Genomic DNA, 21,471 nt, shown 5'->3' with positions numbered 1-21,471 from the left:
CACGTCACTGGGAAGGTCGGAGAGCGGGTGACAAGTGCAGAGGGACAGATGGCAGGTGTGGGCTGGACTCGATTGTTCCAGGAGCTGCAACCCTGGGAAAATCCTCTGAGCCTAGTGTAGACGTGTTCTAAGGGAATGATCTGCGGGGAGGAATAGGGTTTCCTTCCTTCCTTGTTGCCTTTTCACTTGGAAATCAGAGCCCTTTCAAGGGAGCCCTTCAGCGCGTCCCCAGGACACACCAGCAGTGGCTTCTTTGCATCCGGAACTGGGTCCTGTTGCCCATTTCTAGGTGGGAGGCAAATGTGCTCGTCCTGTGCCTGTGACTTTGCAGGAGGGGCAGGCATGGGAGCCGAGGTTCCAGACCCTGAGCCCCGTGGCCTCATTGCCCCGCCCTCCCTCCGGCCACCTCGAGCCGTGTGCAGCCCTGCTCCCAGCGGGACCCGCAGCGGCTCTCTGACTCCTGCAACACCGGGGAGGCCTCGCAGGTGCCCACACGGCAGAGCGCTCACTGCGGCCCTGAGCCTGCCCTTCCCAGAGGCTTGGGCTTCGCCCAGGCGGGTCTCCAGCTGCCCGGACGCCCGGCGCAATGCCCATCTCCGGCCTGCTTAGCTTCCTCTCCCTCCTCCCCTCCTCCTCCTCCTCCTCCTCCTCCTCCTTGCCCTCCTTCACCTTCTGCAGCCCAAACAGACGTTCTCGTCCAAGGGTAATTACTGCGGAGCCCGTCTGTAATTGGGAGGCCGTTGTTTTGTCTCCAGCAAGAATCCTGTGGTCAGGCTTTGGGGAGATGTGGGATGAAGTCCCACCCGTCTGCATGAAGAGGAAAGTGTTCTCCAGCTCTCCCTCCGTGTCACACTTGATAAGGCCAGGTGCTTGTGACACAGAGAAAACGGGAGGCACCCTGGGGGCGGAGGGGCCGGGAGCAGCGAACGGCCCCCTTGCTGGCGCTCAGGGCACAGGGAGATAGGGCAGGCGGGAGGAAAGCATCTTAAGATAGACGCGTCGCTGTCGGCCTTGAGGAGTGACCTGTTTGTTCGTCTCTGGTTTGTGAGTGGGGTGGGGGTGGGGGGCAGGCAGAGCAGGTGGGCAGGGCAACACCAAGCCGTTCAGAGATAAACAGCACGATTCACCTACACTGTGAGTGCCCGCACATGGGTGTGAGCTGTGCGTCTCCGAGACTCCCTAGTTCCGTCCCAACCTGCATGCTGCTTCTGCACGAAGAAGGTCGGGTTCCCAGGTTGTCAGCAGACCGAGGGCCACTGGAACCAACTCCAAGCAAACCGCTCAGCTGCCATGGACTCACTGGTGCCCAGGCCAAGTCACGTGGGTCAGCTCGGGGGCATGGGTGGGGGCAGGTCTGGGAGAAACCACCTCGAAAGGCAGGCAGGGGGACACCCACCCTGCGCCCTGCACATGCCCGCCCGCCCCCCTCCTGGAAAACAGAGGCCGGACCCCACCCCATCTCCCTGCTCATCTATAAAACGCCGTGTGTGTGTGTTGCCGACCTGGTGGGAGGGGCCGGGACCCCCGTCTCCGCCTGCGCTCAGCCTGGGAGAGAGAAGAGGCTGCTTTATTTAATAGCCCCTTATTTTCGTCATGTCACATGTCCTTATGTTCGCCTTTACGCTGCCCTGATTCCTCCGGGTTCCAGATCTAAGAGCCCACCCTTCCCCAGCCACTCCTGCCCGTCCCTCCTGCCAGGACTTGGTGGTGAACACCCTACGTCACGGCTGGGTCATGAAAGCTCTATTTTATCATGCGTTGAAAATGCCATTTCAGAAGTCCAGCCGGATGCCCTGTTAAAGGGTGGGTACATATTTGCTTTGTTGGCTTAGATCGCCCACCGAGGGGTCGTGGCCCCGGGGACTGAATCTGAGCCAGAGAAGCGAATGATGATGGACCAGGCGCTTTGTCAAGTGTTTGACACGCGTTATCCCGGTTAAGCCTCCGGCCAACCCTGTGAGTTGGGTACGCTTCTGCGACAGTGGGATTTATAATAAGAGATACGTGTTTGGTCTCTGTCCCATTCCTGGCACAGCTCTTCCAACCCTTGGAATTTCCTGTGTGATAAGGGGAGATGCGTGTCTTTTCTGATGTTAATGATTGATTTTTTGAAGCTCTGCGGAGGGGGGCTGCTTGCCAGAGAGGAGGCAGCGTGGTTGGAGGCGTGGAACTTCCCATCCCTGCCCCCCCAGCCCCCCTCTGCCAGGGGATTGAATTCGGTCACCTCTGGCCAATGGCTCCCTCCTTGGTGCCTGTGCGATGACGCCTCCGTAAAAACCCCAGCGAGGTTTGGAGAGCCTCTGGGTTGGTGAACCAGAGCACATCCCTCTGCCGTGGTGCTGGGCCCCAGACGCCACGGGGACAGAAGGTCCTTTGTCAGGGACCTTGTCCTGTGCCTCTCTTCTTCTGGCCACTGATTTGGATCTTTCAATATCCTTCGTAAGAAACTGCAGTCTAGGGCGTGAATGGGTTTCCGGAGTTCTGGGAGCTGTGGGAACCCCTGTCAGAAGCACCGGGGCCCGCCTGGCTGTGACTGGGACCCCGAGTGGGGGTGTCTCGTGGGACGGAGCCCTCCACCTGCCAGGTGGAGTCTCCCTCCAGGTAGAGGGTGTCGGAACTGAGCTGAATCTGGGGGACATCGGTGTCCAAGGAGAACTGACTTAACTGCGTGGTGTGTTAAAGGAAAAACACACGTAGCAATTGGTGTCGCAACTGTACTTCTTATCCCTGTCTTATAGATGCGGGAGCTTAGGGTCGGAGGGTCACAGTCCCTTGTCAAGGGCAGCTCGTGGGAAGTGTCGGAACCCAGGGATGCCCGCCGGCTGCAGTCCTGCGCCCGCTTCCTTCCTGCCCCTCCTGCCTCCTGAGCGGCTTCCAGGGTCGAGTCTCTGACCTGCCGGTTAGAGACGAGCCGGGTGCCTCTCCTCCCTGTCTGGGTCCCTCCATCCCTCCTCTCTGATGGCAGCGGAAACGTCAGTTACCTCTCCCGCTCAGTCTCCCCCGGCTATGGACCGAATGGGTCCCCCCACATCCCGTGTTGAATCTCACCCTTGCCCCTCAGGGCATGACTGTATTTGGAGACAGGGTCCTTAAAGAGGTGACTCAGTGGACACGAGGTCATTGCCTCACTGTGTCCCATGTCTTTCTAGGACGAGGAGGTCAGGACACAGACGGGCATAGAGGGAGGACCATGCGAGGACATGGGGACAAGACAGTCTGCAGCCAGGAGGGCGGCCTCGGAAGAAGCCTTCCAGAACTTTGAGGAAGTAGAGTTCTGTTGTGTAAGCCACCCGGAGTGCTGCTTGGGTGTTGTCCTGGCAGCCCTCGCACACTCACAGGCTCCCCAGGTGTCAGAGACTATTAGCAGGTGGACACGATCTGGTCCAGTTGTTGTGATGCGCCCCGGCCCACGAGAGGGACGGAGAAGCAGGCCGTGGTGGCAGTGCTGTTTGGTGACTCGGCTGAGAGCAGGTGCACTGGGCGGCAGTGGCGGGAGAGCCTAGCAGGAGTCCAGGGGGAGCTGGCCTGCGAGTTGGAGCGGGAATCACGGGTTCCTCAGGCCCAGGAGACAGAAGGGCAGTCAGTCTGGATGGAAAGGGTGCCAGGGCGCAGGCGGGCCTGGAGCTGCGGGACTGTCAAGTGCAGGGCATCTTCCACCTGCGGCTGGGTGTCACGTGAGGGGACAGCCGGGCCCTTGGCAGGAGCTGATCCATGATTTCTCGAGGGAGCAAAGTGGCATGAGGAAGTGAGTGGGCTGCTGGGTGGGCGCCTCCGTGTGACGTGAGCTTCTCTCTGCCACGACACTGTGAGAAGTGTGATTTCTGTGTCTGTGAGAGCCTGGGAGAAGGGGTCTGCAGACTAGGACATCAGGACATTAGCTGCCGCAGGGACTCAGGACCACGGAAGCCCCCGCACAACCTCCTGTGGGCGCACAGGCCCTCGCAGGTCTGCGATGAGCGTCACCAGGCTCGGCCCCCGGGGTCCTGTCCTGTCCCGTTCCTTCCTTAAATCAGCGCTGGTCTCTCCGGGCTTCTGTATCGAGTCCTGCTTGGTGCCACAACTGTGCTGCATAGGAAGCGGTGACCAAACGCACGTGGTCCCCGCCCTCCTGGGAGGAAAGAACAGGGAAGCGGCAGGCGTGGCTTCCACTGGGGCTACAGGCAACCACGCAAGGCCAGAGCCCAGCGCCGACAACGGGAGAGGACAGCAGGGGGGGGCAGAAGGCGGTGGCCAGCCGGGGGCCCCTGGCGAGGGCGAGGCTGTTGCCGGCCGAGGGCGAGGAGGTGGAGACGGGACGGAGGAGGAGCAGCAAGCGGCGGGGGAGGCGGGGCGGCTCTGTCGTCTGAAGTTACTACATCGGTAGAGCGTGTTTGCACAGCCATAGGCAGCTCCTACAAACACGGCTGTGTAAACCCACCAGTACCCAGGTCACGCGTGGGGAGCGGGCAGCCTGGGAGAACAGGGCTTGTCGAGGTGTCAGCCGGGTGGCCTCTGGGCCCGCCCCAGCCCGAAGCCCCTGCAGCCTGGCCTCTTTCTGTCCCTCTTCATTGAACCGGAGCCCTTCTCTGGCCACACTCCCTCCGGGGCGGTTGCTTCCATTCCCGCAGCTTTCGGCACCAGCCCGAACAGCCACGCGTCCCGCGTCCACCTGTGTCTTACTTCAGAGGAACCTTTAAATGCTCCTGCGCCTCTGCTGCTCAGAGCACCTACAAAGCTGCTGTTTCTGCCTAAAATGCACCTCATGTATCTGTTCTCGGCACGGCGTCCCACCTCGTGGCCATGGGCGTGGCCATCAGCTCTCCACTGCATCACGTCCTGAACCTTCCAGATTCACGAGGCCTCAAATCGTGCTTCCGTTAGAATCGCCCGAGACACTGAATTCCAGGCGGCACCCCAGACCAGTTAAACCAGAATCCCTGGGATGGGGTTGGGGGCCCAGACATCAGAATGATTTTACACTTTCCAAGGCTCCCGGTTCACAGACAATGTGGCGACCTGGGTGCCAACCAGGGGCCACGCATGCCCCTCCCGCCCAGTCTCACTGGGAGGGCCCGGGATGGTTTTAAAGTGGAAACTGGGTCCTGGAAGTCCCCACTTAAAACCCGATTTCATGGGGGATAAACTCCAAACGCCTATGCACACCAAGGCCTCGCGGTGTCCATGGCTCAGAGTCCAGGCATGTTCGGGGTCTCACAAGGCTGCTGGCAGCGCGGCAGCCGGGGCCGGGGCCCATCGTAGGCAGGGTTCTCATCCACGTGCAGGTGTTTGCTGGCTGATTTCAGCTCCTTGCCTGATGTCTCGGGGCAGCTGCTTCTCCATAGCCGGCGGGGCTGCAGAGAGCCTGCGCCTCCCTGTCACTCATTCTTTTCTGTGTGCCCTCCGTGGCCCTTGCCCCCGCCCCCAGCCCAGGAAGGCTCTCTAGCTGTTTTTAGGGTCACGCAAGCATGGCACCCCTGACTCAACGAGCTGCAGAACCAGGGATTCTGGAGGGAGGCGTGGCTCTTCGACTCTCTTACCTCCGACCAGCTTTCAAAAGCTGCCCCTCATGAGGCCAGGCCACCCAGGGCCATCGCCCCTCTGTTTAAAGCCCCCAGTGTGTCACAGCTGCAGAATCTCTTGGGTTCACCATCTTACATGGGTCCCCACAGGTGCAGCCCACGTGACAGAGCCCCAGGGATGGGGGGGCTGTTGTGAAATTCCGCCGGCCACAGTGTTCACGTCAGGCAAACTTTTTTTAGAAAACAGACTTTCGTTTTCTTTCCCGACTGCAAAAGCAATATAAGTCCATAGGCTAGAATCTAGCATCCTTAGACATACACGAAGACGAAACTACAATCTGCTCGTAATACCACTTCCCACCTAAAATATGTACATCACTGTAATTTTTATTTATTTCTTTCTACGTAATGGGACCATAATTTAGAATTTAAAACACTTGCCATTAGCAGAAGTGTTCTTTGAGGATACGAACGTGGCTTCATACTCCCCGTGTGAAGACGGACTCAATTTATTTACTCTCTTCTCTTTTACAGCTCTGGTTGCTTCCAGTTTTTAGCTATTATGAATAATTCCGATGAATTCACTCCAGCACATCTAAGTGCTTGTTCAGAGCTTACTATTGACTTGAAGGTTTGAGGCAGAGATACTTAAAGGAATGGGGCCAGATGCCAATAAAACAATCAATCAGAAGTGAACAGGCACACCTTGAATGGGTTATTTGGAAAATAGAATCAGTTTTCTTAAGTGTGTTTTTTTTAACAAGCAATTACGGAGGAAACCAAGATACTCCAGAGCCTTTTGGTGTAAATCTTCACCAGCGTGGGGGCGGCGTTTACACCAGGCCACCCAACTCACATGCTGACTGCCCGGCCCACAGACGTGGTTGTGCCACCAGTAGAGCTTCATAACAGCTCCTGGGGGGAAAGACGGGGGAGCCAGGGAGGGAACGAGAAAGATGTGGGAGGGAGTTGGGTTTGGGTGGGAGGGGGCAGTGGGGGGGCATTGAAGGGTCAGGACTGCAGAGAAAAGGAAGGGAGGGCCCCTGGGTGGGGCCACGGGGCTGAGCAGACGCCTGGGCCGACGTGAACGCTGCCCGTGCTGTGGAGCTCGATCGAGGGATGTAAAAACTGATCTCTGTGTCTTTGTGGGTTTGGGTTTCACCTTGGTGGTTGGCTTGCTTTGAGCGCAGCGGCCGGTCAGCTGAGCCCGTGCCTGGGGCTGAGCTGAGTGTGCGGGAGGCGCTCTTGGACCCGTTCTGGGAGGTCAAGTGCAGGCTGGTCTCTTCCCATGGAGTGGAGGCCATGGGAGGGCAGCGTGTGGTTGGTTTGTGACCTTACCCTCTCTAGGGGTGTGTGCGTGTGTTGGGAAGGGGGCAGGAGGGGACTGTGAGACCAGGGACAGAGCAAGAACAAAGGCGGGCTGTAAGGGGTCCCAGAGTGGGCCGCTGAGATGCTGGGGAAGCCGTCCTGGGCTGAGATGCTGGGGAAGCCGTCCTGGGCCACTGAGATGCTGAGGAAGCCGTCCTGGGCCGAGACGCTGGGGAAGCCGTCCTGGGCCGAGACGCTGGGGAAGCCGTCCTGGGCCGAGACGCTGGGGAAGCCGTCCTGGGCCGAGACGCTGGGGAAGCCGTCCTGGGCCGAGACGCTGGGGAAGCCGTCCTGGGCCGAGACGCTGGGGAAGCCGTCCTGGGCCGAGATGCTGGGGAAGCGGTCCCATGCAGACGGTGCTGACCCAGGAGAACTGTTTTTCCCCGTGTCCCGGGAGGCGCCTCTCCTTCGTGGTTTTGCCCAAGCCCTTTGCAGTGTCATGCGTCTTTCCCCCCACCTCAGCATTGGGAAGAGGTGACCTCTGTGTGTCCCCTGCCAAGTAGCCCAGTGGGCTCTCTCCTCTCCCAGAAGCTTCCCTGTCGGGTGGTTGGGAGCTTAGTAGAAGCAGTTCACAGGTGAGGTAGTGCCCGGGGTGCCAAGCTCTAGCCACCGCCTGGAAGGAAGCCCAGCCCACTGTCTGCCCTTTTGTGGTCTCAGTGAGCACTGAGCCAGGCGTGGGGTGTGTGGGACCCGGGATCTGTCCCTGGGAAAAATCTCCAGGCGGTGGCTCTGCCCCTCGACCTTTGAAAGCCCTGTGCTGCCCAGTTTTACAGGCTGAGGCTTGGCAAGGCCAGACACTGGTGTAGACAGTGCTGCTCAGATGGGCCTTGCTTCTCGGGGACCTTGCCAGTGTCTGGAGACCTTTTTGACTGTCAAGACGAGGAAGGTGGTAGAGGTGGCTGGGGGTGCTGCCCATCCAGTGGGCAGAGGCCAGGGCTCTGCTCAACAGCCTACAAGCACGGGACAGCCCTCCCACCCAGGAATTATTCTGCCTCGAGTGTCAGCAGTGTCAGGGTTGAGAAACCCCAATATAGACTAAAGTATGACCGCTATTACCAGGAAGCCTGCGTCCCTAGTTGGCGAGACAGAAACCGGAGTCCACGGGGGAGCCGGCTGCCTGAGCTCTATTTAGGGAAAGAAGCGTGACCTACTTTTCAGCACTTCCCCTAAAGCAAGATCAGGCAGAAATCTCAAATATCCCCCACGTGGAAGAAGACAAACAGCAAAGGTTCAAAGTTCTTGGCTGGGTTCCTCGTTTACATGACAAGGGGACACTGGCCGCTAGGAAAAGCTGGGCGAGGATGGAGGGTCCCTCACGGAGTGTCCCTGAGGAAGGTGGCCCGGCCCTGCCTCCGCCGGCGCCGGCAGGGCTTCCAACCCCAGGCAAAGCATTACCGGCCCGAGACATGGCCTCCCTCTGGGCGGTTTAGGCTAAGTGCGTTTCGTGGCCCCTTTGGGGACCTATTCCAGCCGACTGTCTTCATTACAGGTGGTGCCTCTGGGGCCAGTGGTGAGAGAGTCGTAAGCGACCAGGTCATAAATTTCATGTCAGAGACCCCGTCCCTTCCCGCACCAGGAACCTGCAACAGCTAGCTTTTAGTGTTTTCAGAAACCGTCCCACTTGAATGTGCAAGCTGAGGGTTGAAGAACCCTGAGGTCAGAGGATGGGTTTTATGAGCCCTGAAACTGTCACACAAAATTGTTTGTGAGTTCGGTTACCTGAGGGAGGAGAGGCTCCATTGATTTCAGCACATCCCCTAAGGAGCCTTCGTTCCAAACGCTAAGAGCCATTGCTGTGGGCTCCCTCTTTCCTCAGATATGTATTGAGCGTCTGTTATGCGCCAGCGCTGTGCTCCCTCCCGAGGGGGAGAGAGTGGGGCTGAGGTGGGGCGGGGGGAGTCTGACTGAAACTCAGAGAAGCCGAGAAGGAGTCTGAAGAGTGTGGGGAGGAAGGCACTTCCTCTGCCCTCTGGACTCCTCTGGCTGGCCGAAGAACTAAACTGGCGTGAGACGGATTAACAGGAGAAAAATCAAAGCAAAGTTAAGTAACACTCACGTGGGCGAGACCCCGGGAAACGGAGCAACTTGCCAGCCTGGGCCCAGACCTTCGCCTTAAATACCATCTGCAGCTGAAGCCAAAGAAGATGTTGGGGTAGTGGTTTGAGACGTCAGAGGGAGGAAGATGGAGAAGCAAATGTTTGGTAGATGACGCGTGGCTGGGCCGCGCCGAGACCGTGGGACACAGAGTGGACTCTGACCGTCGGGCCCTGCCGCGTCCCCCACACCCGGCCGAGCTGTCTGCCTCTGCTGACACCCCTGTCCCGGAGCAGGCCCTTTGTCTAAATTCGTTAGGCAGGTAAGGGGGCGATAACAAGAAAGCCTTCTTGAATCTTCTGTTTCATAAAAATGATCACCCTAAGGCCATCCTCATGCCAAAGAGACACATTTGGCGTGACAAGTTTTGTCCCCCTGCAAGAGGAAATCATGGAATTAATCAAGGCCCACTGAAGGAAGCAATTGAAAAATTTGGAGCGCCTAAAAATGTTTCTTGTTTGATACTGATAAGCATTCTTTTATGTACCCAAGCACCATTCCAACACCACCGCAGCAATGGAGAGGAGACGCTCTGGTGGTGAATATTTAGATGAAGCCGATTTTTATTCATGGGTGGTAAAACTCTCTAAGACGCTGATTCTTAAAATAGAACCTCCCGTGTGGACGATGTGCCCACAGTCCCTGTGTCCCCGTGTCCGAGTCTCCCCTTTGATAAGGACACCGCTTGTGCTGGACTAGGGCCACCCCGACGACCTCATCTTAACCAATGGCATCTACAGTGACCCTGCTTCCAAATGAAGTCATATCCTGAAAAGCCGGGGGTTAGAAATTTGGCATAGGCACTTGAGAGGCTCAATTTAACCCATGAAAAGGGGAAGAGTTGGCAGAGTATTTCAGCCGGATTCTTCCATCCCACCGCCTGCAGGGGAGAGGACCGAAGCATTTCAGAGAAGCAGGGGACCAAGCGTGGGGTCGCATCTTGAGAGGCCGTGGGAGGACCCCTCCTTATGTCCCTTCCGTGAAGCCTCCAACCCTAGCGCCTCTCCCCGCAGCAGCTCGGTCCACACTGGCCAGGGTTGCAGGGTAGGATGTTCAGACGCGGGAGCCTGAGGCCGGGTGTCCCAGCTCCGTGTCTGGTCTCTGTCCCTGCGTCCTGGTACCCTCCCAGCCCGCCTGGGAGCCAGGGACAAAAACGGCCCCCACCAGAGGTGCTGTATTTTAGAAAATACAGTTTAACCTGCTCAATGATAAAAATAACACATGCTCATCATAACTAAGTTGGAAATGACACAGGAGTTGAAAGCGCGTAGGAAAATCACTCCTAATTCCAAGACCCAGACAACCCCTCCTAAGGTTTGGCTTCTATTTCATGCATTCTTGTCTTCTTTTTTCTATGCATATTTCACAGTCTGGACCATGCTCTCTATTCGACTATATGCTTTGATTTTTCTTATAATACAGTATGATATCTCCTCTGCTATTACAAGTTATGCTTAAACATTCTTTCAATAGCTGAAGATGACTAAATAATAATACAGAGAGTCTGGTATTTTCTGCATTCTACTGTTCCAGGCAATTTATATACATTTTTTTCAATTTAATTCTAAGAACAGCCCAGTGCGGTAGCAATAGTTGTCATCATATAAATTGATAAGAAAATTGAGGCTCAGAGTTCTAGTAATTTGTTTAGTATCACACAATTATTGAACAGCCAAAGAGAGATTCTCAGACAAGTTTATTTGACTCTGCTTTCCATGCTTCTAATTCCTGCCTAATTTCTCTATTCTTGGACGTGGATTTGCTTCCAAATTTTTACAGATATAAAGACTGCAATGTACATCTTTAGACAGAAAAAATTTTCCCCTGGATAAATTCGCAGAGCTGGAATTGCCAGGACAAAGATTTGAACATTAAGAAAAAATGTTTTTGCTACCTTATTACCAATTTGCTTTGCAAAAGGCTGTGCTCTTTTGTGTCTCCTCCAGCACTGTTCCCGCTCGCCTATACCCAGCACCTGCCAGTCAGACTCTATAAACATCCTGCTATTTATAAAGCGGATTGTTTTCGCTTTGTGTCTGCCTTTATTTTATTATTAGTAAGGTCCCATCCCCCCCCCCCGCCCATGTTTTAAGCCATTTGTATTTTCTACTAATAATCTGGGCCCATTTACCCATTGAGGGCTCAGTATTAAATTGAATTATGCGTGATGAACATTTCTGTAGGTCAAAAATTGGTGGGACTTCTGGGGTGGCCTGGTAGTTGAGGATTTGGCATTGTCACTGCTGTGGCTTGGGTTCAGTCCCTGGCCCAGGACTTTCTGCATCCTGTAGGCGTGGCCAAAAGAAATTGTTGCCTATGAGCTCAACCAAATAGTTTTTTCAAATGCATTAAGAACATTAATCTTTAGATATATTGTCTGTAGACATTTTTGTTTATGTTTTGATATAAATGTTTCGATTTCCAAAATGAGTGTAATAATCTGGACAGGATTTGAGTGGTAGTGAAGATGGCAGGCTGGTGATTTCCAGGGACTAATTTTTAAAATGTCACGCTTTCACGTGCTCTTTGTCCCTCCTGCACTTCCTACACCCCCACCTCTCCCCAGATTTGAGTCCGCAAAGATGCCTCTCTATGAAGTAGGTCAAGGCTTGGCATCACCTTTGGAGGCAGAATAGGAAATGTCATGGGAAGAATTAGAGGTGCCAGTAAAACGAGCAACAACGACACGGCTGCATTTCGGCCGATGCCTTCTCTCAGTCAAACAATCAAAACTAGCCTGAAAGCACTCGGAGGCGTAGCTTTTACTGCGGCAGCTCAGAGGCTCTTTAAAGACGTGGTGACTGTGGCTTAGGCGAAGGGACACACCTGGTGTGTGTGACCACCCTGAAGGGGCTGCATCTCCTTTCTAGCCACAGTGAAGATAAAACCCGACCACCTGGATCGGCCACAATTCGACGTCTTCTCTTTCCTGTAGGTAGGCAGGCACCAGGGCAGGTAAGCGCGCGTGCGTTATAAACACCTAAAAGGAAGCGCGAAACTCAGCCGTGGAGCTCAGATCACTGTCAGATAGAAGCTCGTGGTGAGGGAACAGCCGTGGGTATTTCGGAGATTGCCGAGAAGCTTGTCCTGGTAACAGTTGGTGCTCAGGACCCTCGTTTGCAGAAACCGTTGCTTGTGTTCACAGGGTAGAGGGCTGGGGTTGTGCCCCCGCCCCGCTTCCTCGAGCCTCTGCTTAAGACGATTCATACCAGCTGTCCCTTGGCCCAAACGCTTTTTCTCGTCACAAACCACAAAGATGGGAAGCAAGTCTTGGCTGCTGCCGAGGCTTTGATCAACCCAGTGGATCTCGCTGCCTTCCGCAAGTCTAAATGGGACTGCATCTCGTGTTCCTGGGGTGGCTCTCAGGAGGGGCACTGGAGACAGGACAGTGAGTGGCGGATACAGTGAACCCTGACCTGACTGCTGGAGGCTGTGCATGCAGTGGGTTTTCCCAGGAAGGACGCGGCCCTGCCACCTGGCTCCTACTGGTCCGATGCTGGCCAGGCTGAGAACAGTGCTTCGGGCCAATGAACCCTGGGAATCCAACGTGCAGTGTCGCTCCTGGCTCCAGCCACAGAGCAGCCGGGACAGAGCCCTGCTGCCACCAGCCCCTGCGCACGAGGCCCTGCCTGAGCTGGACCAGGTTTCGTGGAGACGACGAGGCGCACACGCATCCCAGATGCTCTGTGCAAACAGCCGCCTGAACACACCTGCGCTTTCTGAGGCCTGACTGCAATGTAACCACGGGGTCTGGGCTGTGGTCCACTGCTGGTGTTTAGGGCCCACCCCGTTTCCGCATCCCCTCTCTGTGCTGTTGGGGTGCAGGTCTTAAGAGTTGTGGGAGTTCCCGTCGTGGCACAGTGGTTAATGAATCCGGCTAGGAACCATGAGGTTGCGGGTTCGGTCCCTGCCCTTGCTCAGTGGGTTGACGATCCGGCGTTGCCGTGAGCTGTGGTGTAAGTTGCAGACGCGGCTCGGATCCAGCGTTGCTGTGGCTCTGGCGTAGGCCAGTGGCTACAGCTCTGATTCGACCCCTAGCCTGGGAACCTCCATATGCCGTGGGAGCAGCCCAAAGAAATAGCAAAAAAAGACAAAAAAAAAAAAAAGAGAGTTGTGGTTGTCATGATAGAGGGCTCATTGCACATACTCTGAATATAATCATCAGACTCACTCAAGAACATTAAAAATAATTTGCTAAGAGAACAGGAAGAACAGAAAGAGAAAGAAGCTGGTCATAGCTTGAAATGAATATGAGGAAATGTAATTACACTTTCAAAGTGATAACACTGTCCCCTGTTCATTTTTTATCAGTTTGCATATTATATTTCCACACACACACCCCCCCTGGGGTCTAGAACTCTCCCTTGGACACATGTCAGTGGTGACGGTGAAGCTCCTCCAATGAGCCGTGGGTGGGTCTTGTCTTAAGTCCAGGGCCTGGAACCCAGTGGTGCAGGATGTGCACTGTCCCACCCAGGTTCTCCCAAGGCCTCACTACCTGGCTCCCCGGCCGCCACTCCCTCTCTGTCCAGACCCATCCTGCGAGCTGCCTAATGCAGCCCTGAGGCCTAAGCAGCAATAAACCGCTTCCCTGCTGAAGCAAGTGCCATGACTTCATGGTCCCCAGCGCTCCAGGCCCTGGGGACAAAGGGCAATTGCTTCTTGTCGGCTCTGTATGACTCATACACTTTCCAGCCCCTCAACCCCGCCAGTCTGCGCGGATGCCCAGACCAGGTCAGACCGCCTCTCACAAGCTTCCTAATGGTCTAACCATCATCTCCCCAGCCCTGCTCACAATCCCAACTCTTCTTTTTTTCAGTCTTTTTAGGGCTGCACCCACAATATATGGAGAATCCCAGCCTAGGGGTCGAATCGGAGCTACAGCTGCCGGCCTACACCACAGCCACAGCAACGCCAGATCCAAGCTGTGTCTGTGGCCTACACCTCAGCCCACTCGAACACCGGATCCTTAACCCACTGAGCGAAGCCAGGAATGGAACCCGCGTCTTCGTGGATGCTCGTCGGGCTCGTTAACCGCTGAGCCATGATGGGAACTCCAATCCCAGCTCTTGATCCAGGTCTGTGAGGCTCAGGGCTGGGCTGTCTTCCTCACTGGGTTTCTGCAGGACCCGGTGGAGACGCGCTCCGTGAGTGTCTGCCGACTGGGGAGTGACGGTCCTAGCGGCCAGGCTGGCCCTGGTGTTTAGCACTCCAAGGCCATTTCCGCCACAGTCAACTCCATCTGCACCTAGGCACCTGTTCCCTCCGCCTGGGGTGCTCTGCCCTCTTCCCGCTTCCTCCTGGCCTCTCCTGGCGCCACCCAGCTCTTTCCCCTGCAAGAGCGCCCGGATCCCTACCCGGCTGACCCACGGAGAGTTCGCCCACTTCCAAGTTCCCAGGGGGGCCGGCGCTCCCTGCCCCACAGACACAGCCTTAATCGCATCCTGCCTTGCCTTGCACAAGACCTGGATGCGCCCTGTGCTTGCGCCAGGACCCCTCGTCAAATGTGTACCCAGCCCCGACTCCTCCGAGTCCGGAGCCGAGCTGAGCACAGACCGGCCGCTGGATAAACGTCCACCCGATTGGTTGTGGCTGGGCGCCTCTCCTGCTTCTCCCCAAAGGTCCAGAGCCCACGCATCACTCCAGGACCGCGTCCTCCACCTCCAGGTGGCTCCGCGAGTGACACCCCACACTGACCTCCCCCTGGCTCCCAGCCCCTGCGGGACACGGTTGAGCAGCCCTCCTGCGTGCGTACCCATCACTTGGCAGCTTCACGTGAGTCCTGTCGCGGCCTGGCCCTCTGGGTCGTGGGTGCCTCCCAGGGGAACCCGCCCCCCCACCTGGAGACCCAGCTCATCTTGAGTTGCCCTTCACCCACATGCCCGGAGAACATAAGGCCTGAACGCGTGTGACTAGGGGCCAGCCGCCCTCTCCCGGGGCCTCTGGATGAGTCACAGTGTCTGGTCCTGGAGGTTTTTGCCGGAAGTCCTCGGTGGGGGGGGAGGGAGGCAGCAGAGCTGGGAGACCCGATGACTCACCACCAGGACACCCAGCGTTTTCTTGGGCACAGAGAGACCCACCTCTTTGCGATTTCAAAGAAAGCCCACTCTGCCTGGCACAGAGGGGGGACTTAACACACATGGAAACAGAGGAAAAACAACCATGACCCTTGGTACAAGTGTCCTACCCCAGGGTCTTCAAACACTGGCTTGTGAGCCTCGTAAAATAACACTGGAAGTCTGTGTATTCATCCGCCCTTTTTTAAGTTGGCATCTACAGTTTTTCATCACATGTTTAAGTGCTTATTTCTAATTGACAGGTGATAGGAAGCGTTAAATATTTTATACGGTGAAAGAGGATCGGGATTGATCATAATTTGAGTATTTATGCTTGGATAAAGCAGATTTTCATTACTTTGTTGAGCAAAGCATGCCCTATCTGGAGGATGTCAGGTAGACTTTTGTGTTTGATTTATTGTATTTTGGAAAATCTGATAGTCCTGCAAAAACTATATTTTAAAGGATCAGCATCGCAAGCCCGTGGTTCTTTGCATACTGTGAGTTATGAGCGCCCTGGGCCAGCAGGCCCTTCCTCTCGCAGAGTGTGTATCAGACCAGGGAGGACAGAAAGCCTGATGGGCTTGGGGGCCTTGGCGGATCATTAGCTCCCGTTTATCCTGTGGTTTCACACGCCCACCTGCAGCAAAGACGTGAGACAAGAGTTGGGATGGACGAGGGAGACGGCTTTCGTCTGTAAAGTGAGAACAGGCATATTCTGAACGGAGGCTCCATCCAAGCAGACCAGGCTTCGTCCGTGACATCCGTAGCCATCGGTGTCCTCGGGACTGTCCCTGCCTGCGGTCATCGGAAAAGTCGTCACGTCTTCTGGGAAGCGTGTGCCCAGGTGGAGGAGCGCCGGGCCACCCTGGGCTCAGCGCCGAGCCGGGGTGAGCCAGGGGCAGGTCTGCTCCGGGCTGGGGGCCCCTGCTCCTCTTGCTCCATGGAAAGGGCGCCCTCATCTCGCCACCGGGAGGCAGGCTAGGGTCCAGCAGCCGGGACGAAACGGGGAGAATCCTCAGATAGTAAATGTCACGCGTTACCAACGCCACCAGAAACTCAAGGGCGGCTGAGCCCGAGACCGCCAGCGGAACCGCCAGCTCTGGAGGAGGGAAGGCTGAGGGTGGCGGGCAGCCCCGCTGAGGCAAGGGCAGCGGGCGCAACCGGCAGGCCCAGGCTAGGCCACCCGCAGCCCGTCGAGACCATTTCACGGCCTCCGCGGTTCTTTTGCCAGCCTTTCATCGGGAAAGCCAGAGGCGCCTGGGTCCCCAACTTGCAGGCTTGTCTTAGAGGGGAGTGATTTAACCCCTGTTGTGGCAAGTGCTCCAGATAGAGTCTGGCCTCAAGCTGTGTAGTCCCAGCCTTCTGAGGCCCCCCAGGCTCAAGCTCTGGTCCCCCGTCTTGTTTTTCTTAGGCAGAACAGACCCTGCCAGGCCACTGTGCCTCAGCCGCCCCCTCCACCCAGGAGACCCCCCCCCCATTCGTTCACAGAGCTTTGCCTCGAAGCCTGCTTTCTCCAGCGTGTTCAGCGCACTCAGCAACTTCAGCGTATTCAGCGTACTCACCCCTAGAGCAGAGTGGGGTCCACTGCTGTGTCGGCATTACCCAGGACTTTTGTGGGGAAAAGAGTAGATTCCGAGGACAAACCCGGGGACACCGATCGGCAGATCTGGATTCAGTCTATAACATCGGAGCCCCTGTGACAACACAGAGGAACGTGCACTTGCAGAAGCCACCGGGGTGCTCGTCTGTGTGCTGAACCTGGGCTCCATCAGTGCTGTGGTCTGAATACTTGTTTTGCTCCAAATATTTCCATTGAAATCCTCGTCCCCAGGGTGACGGAGCGGTAGGGGGAGGTGGGGTCTTGGGGGAATTGATGGGGTTATGACGGTGGGGCCCCTGTGATGGGATTAGTACCCTAGTCAAAAGGATGTCTTCTGCCCCGAGGGTGCCGGCTGTCGTGACCCAGAAGGCAGGCCGTCAGCAGACACCACATCTGCCAACACCTTGACCTTGGACTTGCCATGCCGGCGCCGCCGTGAGAGATACTTCCATTGTTTATAGACTGCGGTGCTCTGTACAGTGGCCTAGACGCACTAAGACAAACAGGTGCAGTCAGGGTCGCTGGCCCGTCCCCGACCTCCTCCACACCAATGCTGCAGCGTCCTGTGTCACACCGCGATTTACTTGTGGGCCTGCTTCTCCCACCAGTCTCTGAATTCTCCGGGAGATAAGCGCCCTTCATGCCTGCCCAGCAAGCACAGTGCCGGCTGCGTGGGGGTGCTTAATTGCCATTTGTTCAGTGGTCAGGGTGTCCCCACCAAAGGGTACAGCAGAGAGGAAGGAAGACCCCTCTGGGGGTGTCAGTGCATAAAGCTCTGGAATTCAAAGAGCACTGCCTGCCGGGGTCTGGGGTTAAGCTGACCAGCTGTGCAGGTGTGAAGGGCAGGCCCACGCAGCAAGCGGTGGTGAAGCCTCTGCAGCTGGAGCCCGTCTCTGTGCCTGTGGACCTGTCACCTGGTCAGGTTGATGGGGTGGCCGTGACATCTGCTCTGGCGGTGATGTGTGTCGGGGGGGGGGGGGGGTCTGGCCACCTCCTAGCCTGCCAAGGTCATGGTGAGATGAACATTCACTCAGTCCCGTCTGAGTCTCCAGGAGTCACCGGTGAGCGTGTGCAGTCCTGGAGGGGCCGTGGCCATAATGTCCCACCTCTCGTCCATCTCCCCTTTCTTCCCCAGGACGAGAATTTTTGGAAGGCAACAGTGTACCTGGCTGAAAAGCTGCCTTCCCCAGCCATTAACTGGGAACTACCAGCCATTAGCTGCCCCTTTCCCCGGGGCGGTTAATGAGATTTAAGCAGGAGTCACGGCAGCTGCCTTCCTCTCTTCCTTCTTGAAGCCTGGGGTGCTGTTCTCCACGGCGGGCAGATGCCGCGAGCAGAAAGCTAGAAGTAACGGGGTCACTGGTGATGTCGTGGAGCCAGCACTGCCGCCACAGATGCCGCCCTCTGGACTGGTTTTATGTGACAGACGAAACAAACACGCGCCCCAAACTCTGTATTGTTGGGCAGCTGACATCCAGGTTTCCGCGTTGTCCTGACCTCCACGTTGCTGGGAACACTTGCCTTGTGAGCCGATTGCCTAACGTGCGTTTCTTACTGCTGTTCACGAGGCCCCCGAGAGGTGCCCGGCTCAGCCTCTACTCCAGCTGCAGCTGCAGCTGCAGCTGCCGCCAGGTCTTCGGGTCACTGAGGTGCTCTGCCTGGGCCTGTGCAGTCTTTTAAGTCACTGCAAAGCCAGCAGCTGGGTGCACAGCACCTGCGACATCAGCTCTTGTGACATCAGCCAGATGAGTCTCCGACTCTTCCCTGAAGCCACTGTGCCTGGGGATGGGGCTCTGGGGAATGGTTTCCTGGCCTTTTTAATTTGGACCCAGAGGACCCACAGAGCTGGGAAACTATCATCCAGAGATTTTCTCCCTCAAAGACAGTCGCCTTCGAGTTTAATTGCATATGCTTAAATCTTCCATCTGCACGAAGATTCCCTGGGCCGGGATGGCCAGGAACGAGGGGAGAGTGGGAAGAGTTCCCAGTGCGGTCGGAGGGGGCGGAGGATGTGCACAACAGCATGGACTCCGTATAAAGGATAACAACAGCATGTAACCGGGAGCAGGGGCCGCAAGGTGCAAGGACTTCAAGTCTTCTCGTGTGAAGGGGTTTTGCAGTTGAGGCCAGAGATCAGCGCCTCCTAAGAAGATCTAGAAAAAGCTGTAAGCGTCACCTGCCCCTAGTGAAACGGGGACGTTAGTCCAGAATATCATGTCTAAACCGAATCCTGCTGAGGGGAGTCCCAAGAATCCTTACGCTGTGATGAAAACGTAGACGAGAGGGCTGTGTGAGCACACGCACATGGGCTCGGGGAGCCCGAGAGAACGGGGTGCAGATCCCTCTGTGCCAGCACCGTGAAGTCAGGGCACGCCGTCCATCCAGCACGGTTGTTCCACGGGGGCACTAAGACGCCGTGGGCAAAAGGCCTGGCCACAGAGAAGCCGGGATCGAGGCGTGGGATTGCCCAGCACAGTGGCGGTCAGGACTGGCTTCAACGTTCTGCAGCTGGTGGTCTGAATCCAGCCTCCGCAACTTCCGTGCTCGGGGACCTTGGACAAGTCGGCTGGCCTCTCCAAGCCTCAATTTTCTGACTTGCAAAGTGGGGCGATGCTGCATCATAATGAAAGGATTCTTGTGAGGAATATGACGTCATGTATGGCCTGCCAGCTCTCAGCAGGACACCTAAAGCAGAGCGAGACCTCAGCACACGATGCTGCCATGCGGGAGCCTCTCCCTCCTCCGCCCCTTCTTCTCTCCCCTCTTCCTTTTCCTCCTCCTCAGCCCCAGGAGAGACAGAGCCTGTTCTCCTTCTCGCCAAAGACTAGTTTGTTAACACCCGCCTGGACCAGGAAAACTTGGGTTTCCTGGGACCTCAGATGTGTTTCAAATTGTGTTCCACAGACACTAGTTGTCCCCTAACAGTTACGTGGGCACAGGACTAGTTATGTCCATGAGCTGTGGGTGGAACGGATGCCATTCATCCATGTCAGAGCGCAGAAGAGTGAGCCCTAACTCTCCACGTGCCCGCTTCCCCTGCCTGGTGGCTCCTGGAGCCACACGCTGCCCTGGTCACAACGTGCCGGAACCTCCATTAGCTCAGGTTCCTGAGTGGCTGTCTGGACCCACATGAGCTGTGTTCAGCTACCGGATTTTGAGGTTGATTTGTTACAACAGCATAACCTACCTTATCCTGACTGATGGGAATCATTGCACCAGCTACTGATACGAGTTATGTGAAAAAGTATCTCCAAGTCAAATACGGGTAGAAAGTGCTAGGTTTCAAAACAAGTTTATTCTGGACTTTGTAGACCCTTTCGGATGTTCGTGTCCCTTGTGAAGCTCTGAGGTTTTCCAGAAGAATTCAGCAAAACACTGTTTTTTAAAAAGCACGTTTTAAAGGTCTAGTGTTCTACAAAACACTCTTTGGAAACGGCTGGCCACCACCCTGCTTCATTTAAAAGAAAGATTTGTTTGTTAATGTCTCTGTATCTGCTTCACATGCATGCCTTTTGTAATGATGATAGGGGACAACGTGTTTCAAAAACAGCTCAAATCTGGAGTTCCCATTGTGGTGCAGTGGAAATGAATCTGACTGGGAACCATGAGGTTGCAGGTTCGATCCCTGGCCTCCATCAGCGGGATGAGGATCTGGCGTTGCCGTGAGCTGTGGTGTAGGTTGCAGTCATGGCTCGGATCTGGCATTGCCGTGGCTCTGTCATAGGCCGGTGGCTACAGCTCCAATTAGATCTCTAGTCTGGGAACCTCCATACGCTGCAGGTGTGGCCCTAAAAGGACAAAAGACAAAAAAAAAAAAAAAAAAAAAAGGCTAAAATCCAGTTTTTTTATTAAAGTACAGTTGCTTTGCAGTGTTGTGCCCATTTCTGCTGCACAGCAAAGTAACCCATGGGAATATATCTATTCCCTTTCTTATATTATTTTCCATCACGGTCTATCCCAAGAGACTGGATATAATTTCCTGTGCTGCACAGTAGGAGCTCATTGCTTATCCATTCTAAATGTAATAGTTTGCATCTACTAACCCCAAACTCCCAGCCCATCCCTCCCCCAACCTTCTCCCTCTTGTCAACCACAAATCTGCCCTCTAGGTCTGTGGGTCTGTTTCTGTTCTGCAGATAGGTTCACTTTTGCCTTATTTTAGATTGCGCATATCATATGGTATTTGTATTTCTGATGTACTTCACTGAGTATGAGAGCCTCTAGTTGCATCCATGTTACTGCAAATGGCATTATCTCGTTCTTTTTCATGGCTGAGTAGTATTCCATTGTGTATATGCACCACATCTTCTGAATCCGTTCATCTGTCAGTGGTCATTTAGGTTGTCTCCATGTCTTGGCTATTGTGCATAGTGTTGCAGTGAACATATGGGTGCATGTGTCTTTTTGAATGAAGGTTTTGTCCAGATATGTGCCCAGGAGTGGGATTGCTCGATCATATGTTAGTTCTATATTTCGTTTTCCGAGGTACCTCCATACTGTTCTCCATAGTGGTCGTACCAATTTGCATTCCCACCAACAGTGTAGGGGGGTTCACTTTTCTCCACACCCTCTCCAGCATTTGTTATTTGTAGACTTTTCAATGACAGCCATTCTGACCAGTGTGAAGTGGTACCTCATGGTGGTTTTGAGCTAAAATCCAATCTTACATGTTTCCCTCTTCCCTCTGCCTTAGGAAACCACTGGAAGTTGTTAACGTATTTTCCCGTGTATGACTTTGTACTTTTATTTCATATGCATTGCTTCATAATTACGCAATGCTTTGTGTACTTTAAAACCTTCCAAAAATGGAGTCTGTTATATGTATCCTTTTGCAGCTTGCTTTGTGGCTCGG

The 21,471-nt window shown here is 55.3% G+C and overlaps 1 long non-coding RNA gene across 1 annotated transcript in view; it reads left to right on the top strand.

Moving 5' to 3' along the window:
- Positions 1-20,106, top strand: part of LOC146401142 (uncharacterized) — a 139,019-nt gene extending 118,913 nt beyond the window's left edge. The window contains exon 3 of the long non-coding RNA XR_014809523.1: positions 17,755-20,106. This is a non-coding gene — a long non-coding RNA (uncharacterized LOC146401142). The remainder of the gene's footprint in view (positions 1-17,754) is intronic.
- The last annotated feature ends 1,365 nt before the right edge of the window (positions 20,107-21,471 follow it).

Source organism: Sus scrofa, chromosome 7 (genome assembly GCF_054392235.1).
Source record: "Sus scrofa isolate SSC_HxYL_T2T_F1_AM1 chromosome 7, Sscrofa_HxYL_maternal_Yorkshire_Landrace_v2.0, whole genome shotgun sequence".
NCBI lineage: Eukaryota > Metazoa > Chordata > Mammalia > Artiodactyla > Suidae > Sus > Sus scrofa.
Note: the sequence above shows the minus strand (reverse complement) of the source record. Positions and strands in the feature narration are given on the sequence as shown.